The following is a 9,005-nucleotide window of genomic DNA, read 5'->3' as shown; positions in this document are numbered from 1 at the left end:
TGTAAATTCTATAAAATGTCAATGATTATTTTATTGAATGTATAGTAGCTTAACTCTATTACTGGGGATGAATCGGAGGTAGGACAGGACATCAAACGATCGGAAAACTGATATACGATGGACTGTGGGTTCAACCCAGCCGGAGTATCTCGGCAAGTTTGGAATCATGAGTAAGGCATGAGTTAGTAAGGTATCTTTTCAAGAATCTTTATTTGTTTCGAACAGTTGGAAGGGAGTAAGATGAGTCAAACCTGTCCCAAACCAGTGGTAACGAATCCCTTGTGCTGCAATTATTGTTGATGAGTTAAGCATGAACAATATTTGAATGTGCGATCGTGACTTCCCTACCGACTCGGGTCGACAGACCTATCAGCCACTGGTGGGTTTTCATACATACATACATACATACATACATACATACATACATACATACATACATACATACATACATACATACATACTATATTCTTGTGCTGTTTTGATATACGTTCCATAAACAATATAAAATGATCGCATGAAAGTTGAAAAAACAGCATTTACCTACCAAAGTGAAGGCAATATAAATACATAAATTTCATTTTTTTTTTCAAAAGCGACGGAAATTGCACCAATTGGGCGTTATCCGACACCTTATTCGTACCTATCGAAAGAATGCAAGAAAGCTCAAGATTTTACTCTCATAGCCTTCAAATCGTTGACAGCGACTATGTTTTCCAATTCTCTCTTTTGGTATATAACTCAATTCCCATCTAATTTTTAGCCATCTGGATGCACTTCTGGTTGCAGAGAAAACATGACGATATTTTTGTCACTCGAAGCTAGCTCTTGAGCAAAATCATTTCAAAATTTAGAAACATGGTGAACTTCCTATCATATCCGATTTGACGAGTTCGTCGCCACGCTCATTCTGGTAGTTTTACTAGCCAAATACAAATAAATTCTCGGAGCAAGAGTAAAGAGTAGAGTTAAGAGGGAGAAATTTAAGATTTGCAAAGTGTGGCGTCACCCGTTTTATGTGACGGGGCCTCCCAGGAAATACTCCCGTCACCCGGCCGAGTGCGATCGTACCACTATGCAGTTGGAATTGCGATTCGCAACACTACTGTAAACTACTTAAGTTATCATTTCTATTACGATTTCATACGATTTCGTTTCAGTTCAATTTGTGGTTCGCTAAAAAACTGCTGAAGTGTTATGGTGACTCAATGATAAGTTTTTTTTTCATTTTTTTAGAATTTTTGCGATTTTCTTCTAACATTTCGTGTTTGTATTGTAGACCTTTTTCTAATTATGTCACTAGTAATTATGATGAGTAGCATCTTACAAATGCTTAAATCACCAGACCACAGAAATTGTACTCTGTATGTCATGACCAGAACTCGATCTCATGACCCTTGGCGTAGATGACTTGAACTCTAACCACTACGCCAAAGCCGCTGGCTAATTTTTTCTTGCCCTTAAACCTCGGTCAATGACCAGAAATGATGGTATATAGAAATTGGGAACAATTCTTCAACTTAACAAAGTATAGCGGAAGCTGGAGAGAAATTGCTTTGATTCATGGTAGCTTTAAATATGTCCCTTATTTATGCATTATGTAAATAAAAAGTGGGAAATGTATATTGTTATCTTTTAAATTCTCTGCAGTTTGTTTTAACCTCAGTTGAGCATTGGACTTTTTAAGTTTTAAAACATAAAACAGTCGCGGGGCTTAAAACCAAAATCGTATTTAAATATCATGAGCTGATTTTGGAGGTTCATACAACGCCATCCAGACGTCTGACGTCATTCTTTTTGGAAATATAGGCATCAGTTACCTCGACATTGTGCATTTCAACTTGTTTGGAACAGCAAAAAAAACCTACTCTAAAACAGGTGTAGCGCATCGGACACCAACAGAAACATCACAACATCACGACGACAACATGATGCACCACCAAGGCTATTCATAGAAAACATCGCGCCGGGTGGCATCATCGGGAGAGTGCATTAGATACCCTACCTACACTACAATTTCCCTTTTTTCCACCCATTCATGACAGGCAGCAGACCTCACAGAATGGCAGCCCCCATTCAATGAATGGTGCAAGTATTTGAACAAGTAATATTAGAACAAGAACACGTTCATACGTACAGATCCAACTAAAGCAGGACGACCATGGCCTGAGCTCACATGTGTACTCACTGTGTAGAGCAACATCGACTATAATAGCGGATATAAAATGCAGCTCTATACAGCTAACAGACGGCGCAAAATTGCATTGGCCTAGTGGCTGGTGGCAGCGGGAACAAATAACGAAATTATGCTATCCGAAAATCGCCATATCGCCAACAACAACCAGACAGAGGTAGGAAGGTAATGATAGTTTGGTTTGGCTTTCGTGGTGGTTCGAGGTTTGTTGAAATGCATTCCGGCTTCGGGTAGGACGGCTTGCTTACTCTCGTCCAGTAGTGTAATCAGAAAGAAGGGGCCATGTGGCCGGAGATGAGGGTTGGCTAAAAGTTCCTCCTCCCTACCTCCGCGATTCATGTGCAAACCCAACGAATGTTAAACTAATTTCGCTCGAGGATAATGGAAAAATAAAAATCTGCAGGTTAAGTGCCTCCGGATGGAACGACCAATAAAACTTGGACCAGAATGAACCCTGCACATTTCTGCTTTTAGGTCAGATTTTTACTAGTTTATTCCAAAAAAAACATAAACTAATTTTACCATCTTCGAATCAACCAACGGAATATAAATGATCTCAGATCACTTCGCTAGGAATGAGCAATATGCTCAGAACGAAACACAAAGCATTTCTCTTGCCAATCATAAAAATCAATGCATGTGCAATATTTCCGGAATGGTGCCCTCGCCCCCACCCCCACACATTCAACATACATATGTACGGTGTGTGCAATCACACAATGCACTTCAGTTCAGTTCCGGACCGAATGACCGAGCACTGACTTCATCGTCGTGATTATTTTATAATTTTGAATCTGACGGTCACAACATCAAACCAACATGGTCTGTTGACTTTCGCTACCGAGTCTGCTACATAAATTATGAGTCATTGGTTCAGTCGGTGCCCTGGGTCTGGGCTATTTTTAAATCATGATTTAACCTCTTCCAAGCACTTATGGAAACGCTTTCCTTAAAAAAGTTTCTAGAAATAAGTATTGTAAAAAAACTCTCCTGGACTTCAGTCGTTCGGATAGCAATTGAAGTAAATGATATTTTTTTACGTTTTTGTGGCATATCTGTGATATTTTTGTAACCTATTTGTGAGTTTTTTCGACACTTTCATGACATTTTGTGACATGACATTTTTGTGACATTTTTGAAACATTTTATAAATATTTTTGGGATATTTTTGGAACATTTTTGTGACATTTTTGGATTTTTGTGACATTTTTGGAACATTTTTGTGACATTTTGGGGAAATAATTTTCATTTTTGTTATTTCTATAATTTTTATAATTTTTGTAATTTTTGTCATTTTTGTAATTTTTGTAATTTTTGTAATTTTTGTAATTTTTGTAATTTTTGTCATTTTTGTCATTTTTGTAATTTTTGTAATTTTTGTAATTTTTGTAATTTTTGTAATTTTTGTAATTTTTGTAATTTTTGTAATTTTTGTAATTTTTGTAATTTTTGTAATTTTTGTCATTTTTGTCATTTTTGTCATTTTTGCCATTTTTGTCATTTTTGTCATTTTTGTCATTTTTGTCATTTTTGTCATTTTTGTCATTTTTGTCATTTTTGTCATTTTTGTCATTTTTGTCATTTTTGTAATTTTTGTAATTTTTGTAATTTTTGTCATTCTTGCCATTTTTGTCATTTTTGTCATTTTTGTCATTTTTGTCATTTTTGTCATTTTTGTCATTTTTGTCATTTTTGTCATTTTTGTCATTTTTGTCATTTTTGTCATTTTTGTCATTTTTGTCATTTTTGTCATTTTTGCCATTTTTGTCATTTTTGTCATTTTTGTCATTTTTGTCATTTTTGTCATTTTTGTCATTTTTGTCATTTTTGTCATTTTTGTCATTTTTGTCATTTTTGTCATTTTTGTCATTTTTGTCATTTTTGTCATTTTTGTCATTTTTGTCATTTTTGTCATTTTTGTCATTTTTGTCATTTTTGTCATTTTTGTCAATTTTGTCATTTTTGTCATTTTTGTCATTTTTTGTCATTTTTTGTCATATTTTTAATTTTTGTCATTTTTGTCATTTTTGTCATTTTTGTCATTTTTGTAATTTTTGTAATTTTTGTAATTTTTGTAATTTTTGTCATTCTTGCCATTTTTGTCATTTTTGTCATTTTTGTCATTTTTGTCATTTTTGTCATTTTTGTCATTTTTGTCATTTTTGTCATTTTTGTCATTTTTGTCATTTTTGTCATTTTTGTCATTTTTGTCATTTTTGTAATTTTTGTAATTTTTGTAATTTTTGTAATTTTTGTCATTCTTGCCATTTTTGTCATTTTTGTCATTTTTGTCATTTTTGTCATTTTTGTCATTTTTGTCATTTTTGTCATTTTTGTCATTTTTGTCATTTTTGTCATTTTTGTCATTTTTGTCATTTTTGTCATTTTTGTCATTTTTGTCATTTTTGTCATTTTTGTCATTTTTGTCATTTTTGTCATTTTTGTCATTTTTGTCATTTTTGTCATTTTTGTCATTTTTGTCATTTTTGTCATTTTTGTCATTTTGTCATTTTGTCATTTTTGTCATTTTTGTCATTTTTGTCATTTTTGTCATTTTTGTCATTTTTGTCATTTTTGTCATTTTTGTCATTTTTGTCATTTTTGTCATTTTTGTCATTTTTGTCATTTTTGTCATTTTTGTCATTTTTGTCATTTTTGTCAATTTTGTCATTTTTGTCATTTTTGTCATTTTTTGTCATTTTTTGTCATATTTTTAATTTTTGTCATTTTTGTCATTTTTGTCATTTTTGTCATTTTATTCATTTTTGTCATTTTTGTCATTTTTTTTCTTTTTTGTCATTTTTGTCATTTTTGTCATTTTGGTCATTTTTATCATTGATGTCATTTTTGTCATTTTTGTCATTTTTGTCATTTTTATCAATGATGTCATTTTTGTCATTTTTGTCATTTTTGTCATTTTTGTCATTTTTGTCATTTTTGTCATTTTTGTCATTTTTGTCATTTTTTTCATTTTTGTCATTTTTGTCATTTTTGTCATTTTTGTCATTTTTGTCATTTTTGTCATTTTTGTCATTTTTGTCATTTTTGTCATTTTTGTCATTTTTGTCATTTTTGTCATTTTTGTCATTTTTGTCATTTTTGTCATTTTTGTCATTTTTGTCATTTTTGTCATTTTTGTCATTTTTGTCATTTTTGTCATTTTTGTCATTTTTGTCATTTTTGTCATTTTTGTCATTTTTGTCATTTTTGTCATTTTTGTCATTTTTGTCATTTTTGTCATTTTTGTCATTTTTGTCATTTTTGTCATTTTTGTCATTTTTGTCATTTTTGTCATTTTTGTCATTTTTGTCATTTTTGTCATTTTAGTCTTTTTGGTCATTTTGGTCATTTTAGTCTTTTTGGTCATTTTGGTCATTATGGTCATTATGGTTGTTCGAGCCAAACTCGAAGAATTGGCAACGTCGCAATTGCGCCACCAACGAAAAAATCATCACCGATCACCGCCTGCTACTTTTGTGTGTTGTTGGTCCATTCAAGGCCATACATTCATACGTGTGTATAAAAAACGCCGGGTAAACGCCGGCCGGCGTACAACAACAATTGCATACTGTTGCTTCAGCCAGCGAACAGTGGAAATTTCCATTGCGCACACAGATGTTTGTGTGCGTGTGAATGAATCAATCATTCAAGCAACCGGCGTGTTTGCCAATCCATTGATATCCATTCCATCCGTCGACAAGTGAAGACGTCGATTTAAAGTTAAGCAAGTGTTCCTCCTTCCTAGAAGATTCCTTCCTACGAGTTTAAGTTGTTCAAGTTAAGTTTTCCTTCCTCCTTTTTTCCTTCTAAGTTAAGTTTCCTTCTTCCTTCAAGTTATGATTCCTCCAATAAAGTATAAGTGTAAATAGTGTAAATAAAACTGTAAATAAAAACATTTCAGTGCCTCGTTATTAAGTACAAATCCCTCCAATTAGCATCCGGGAAATTGTGTCTTCGGACTTTCGAACGGTCCCCAAATTCGAGCAAAATACAGTCCACGGCTCTTTCAATGGTCATTTTGGTCATTTTTGTCATTTTTGTCATTTTTGTCATTTTTGTCATTTTGGTCATTTTTGTCATTTTTGTCATTTTTGTCATTTTTGTCATTTTTGTCATTTTTGCCATTTTTGTCATTTTTGTCATTTTTGTCATTTTTGTCATTTTTGTCATTTTTGTCATTTTTGTCATTTTTGTCATTTTTGTCATTTTTGTCATTTTTGTCATTTTTGTCATTTTTGTCATTTTTGTCATTTTTGTCATTTTTGTCATTTTTGTCATTTTTGTCATTTTTGTCATTTTTGTCATTTTTGTCATTTTTGTCATTTTTGTCATTTTTGTCATTTTAGTCTTTTTGGTCATTTTGGTCATTTTAGTCTTTTTGGTCATTTTGGTCATTATGGTCATTATGGTCATTTTGGTCATTTTGGTCGTTTTGGTCATTATGGTATTTTGGTCATTTTGGTCATTTTGGTCATTTTGGTCATTTTGGTCATTTTTGTCATTTTTGTCATTTTTGTCATTTTTGTCATTTTTGTCATTTTTGTCATTTTAGTCTTTTTGGTCATTTTGGTCATTATGGTCATTTTGGTCATTTTTGTCATTTTGGTCATTTTGGTCATTATGGTCATTTTGGTCATTTTGGTCATTTTTGTCATTTTTGTCATTTTTGTCATTTTTGTCATTTTGGTCATTTTTGTCATTTTTGTCATTTTTGTCATTTTTGTCATTTTTGTCATTTTTGTCATTTTTGTCATTTTTGTCATTTTTGTCATTTTTGTCATTTTTGTCATTTTTGTCATTTTTGTCATTTTTGTCATTTTTGTCATTTTTGTCATTTTTGTCATTTTAGTCTTTTTGGTCATTTTGGTCATTTTAGTCTTTTTGGTCATTTTGGTCATTATGGTCATTATGGTCATTTTGGTCATTTTGGTCATTTTGGTCGTTTTGGTCATTATGGTATTTTGGTCATTTTGGTCATTTTGGTCATTTTGGTCATTTTGGTCATTTTTGTCATTTTTGTCATTTTTGTCATTTTTGTCATTTTTGTCATTTTTGTCATTTTTGTCATTTTTGTCATTTTTGTCATATTAGTCTTTTTGGTCATTTTGGTCATTATGGTCATTTTGGTCATTTTTGTCATTTTGGTCATTTTTGTCATTATGGTCATTTTGGTCATTTTGGTCATTTTTGTCATTTTTGTCATTTTTGTCATTTTTGTCATTTTGGTCATTTTTGTCATTTTTGTCATTTTTGTCATTTTTGTCATTTTTGTCATTTTTGTCATTTTTGTCATTTTTGTCATTTTTGTCATTTTTGTCATTTTTGTCATTTTTGTCATTTTTGTCATTTTTGTCATTTTTGTCATTTTTGTCATTTTTGTCATTTTTGTCATTTTTGTCATTTTTGTCATATTAGTCTTTTTGGTCATTTTGGTCATTATGGTCATTTTGGTCATTTTTGTCATTTTGGTCATTTTTGTCATTATGGTCATTTTGGTCATTTTGGTCATTTTTGTCATTTTTGTCATTTTTGTCATTTTTGTCATTTTGGTCATTTTTGTCATTTTTGTCATTTTTGTCATTTTTGTCATTTTTGTCATTTTTGTCATTTTTGTCATTTTTGTCATTTTTGTCATTTTTGTCATTTTTGTCATTTTTGTCATTTTTGCCATTTTTGTCATTTTTGTCATTTTTGTCATTTTTGTCATTTTTGTCATTTTTGTCATTTTTGTCATTTTTGTCATTTTTGTCATTTTTGTCATTTTTGTCATTTTTGTCATTTTTGTCATTTTTGTCATTTTTGTCATTTTTGTCATTTTTGTCATTTTTGTCATTTTTGTCATTTTTGTCATTTTTGTCATTTTTGTCATTTTTGTCAATTTTGTCATTTTTGTCATTTTTGTCATTTTTTGTCATTTTTTGTCATATTTTTAATTTTTGTCATTTTTGTCATTTTTGTCATTTTTGTCATTTTTGTAATTTTTGTAATTTTTGTAATTTTTGTAATTTTTGTAATTTTTGTCATTCTTGCCATTTTTGTCATTTTTGTCATTTTTGTCATTTTTGTCATTTTTGTCATTTTTGTCATTTTTGTCATTTTTGTCATTTTTGTCATTTTTGTCATTTTTGTCATTTTTGTCATTTTTGTCATTTTTGTCATTTTTGTCATTTTTGTCATTTTTGTCATTTTTGTCATTTTTGCCATTTTTGTCATTTTTGTCATTTTTGTCATTTTTGTCATTTTTGTCATTTTTGTCATTTTTGTCATTTTTGTCATTTTTGTCATTTTTGTCATTTTTGTCATTTTTGTCATTTTTGTCATTTTTGTCATTTTTGCCATTTTTGTCATTTTTGTCATTTTTGTCATTTTTGTCATTTTTGTCATTTTTGTCATTTTTGTCATTTTTGTCATTTTTGTCATTTTTGTCATTTTTGTCATTTTTGTCATTTTTGTCATTTTTGTCATTTTTGTCAATTTTGTCATTTTTGTCATTTTTGTCATTTTTTGTCATTTTTTGTCATATTTTTAATTTTTGTCATTTTTGTCATTTTTGTCATTTTTGTCATTTTATTCATTTTTGTCATTTTGGTCATTTTTTTCTTTTTTGTCATTTTTGTCATTTTTGTCATTTTGGTCATTTTTATCATTGATGTCATTTTTGTCATTTTTGTCATTTTTGTCATTTTTGTCATTTTTGTCATTTTTATCAATGATGTCATTTTTGTCATTTTTGTCATTTTTGTCATTTTTGTCATTTTTGTCATTTTTGTCATTTTTGTCATTTTTGTCATTTTTTTCATTTTTGTCATTTTTA

This window comes from Uranotaenia lowii, chromosome 1 (assembly GCF_029784155.1).
Source record: "Uranotaenia lowii strain MFRU-FL chromosome 1, ASM2978415v1, whole genome shotgun sequence".
NCBI classification, from domain to species: Eukaryota; Metazoa; Arthropoda; class Insecta; order Diptera; family Culicidae; genus Uranotaenia; species Uranotaenia lowii.
Note: the sequence above shows the minus strand (reverse complement) of the source record.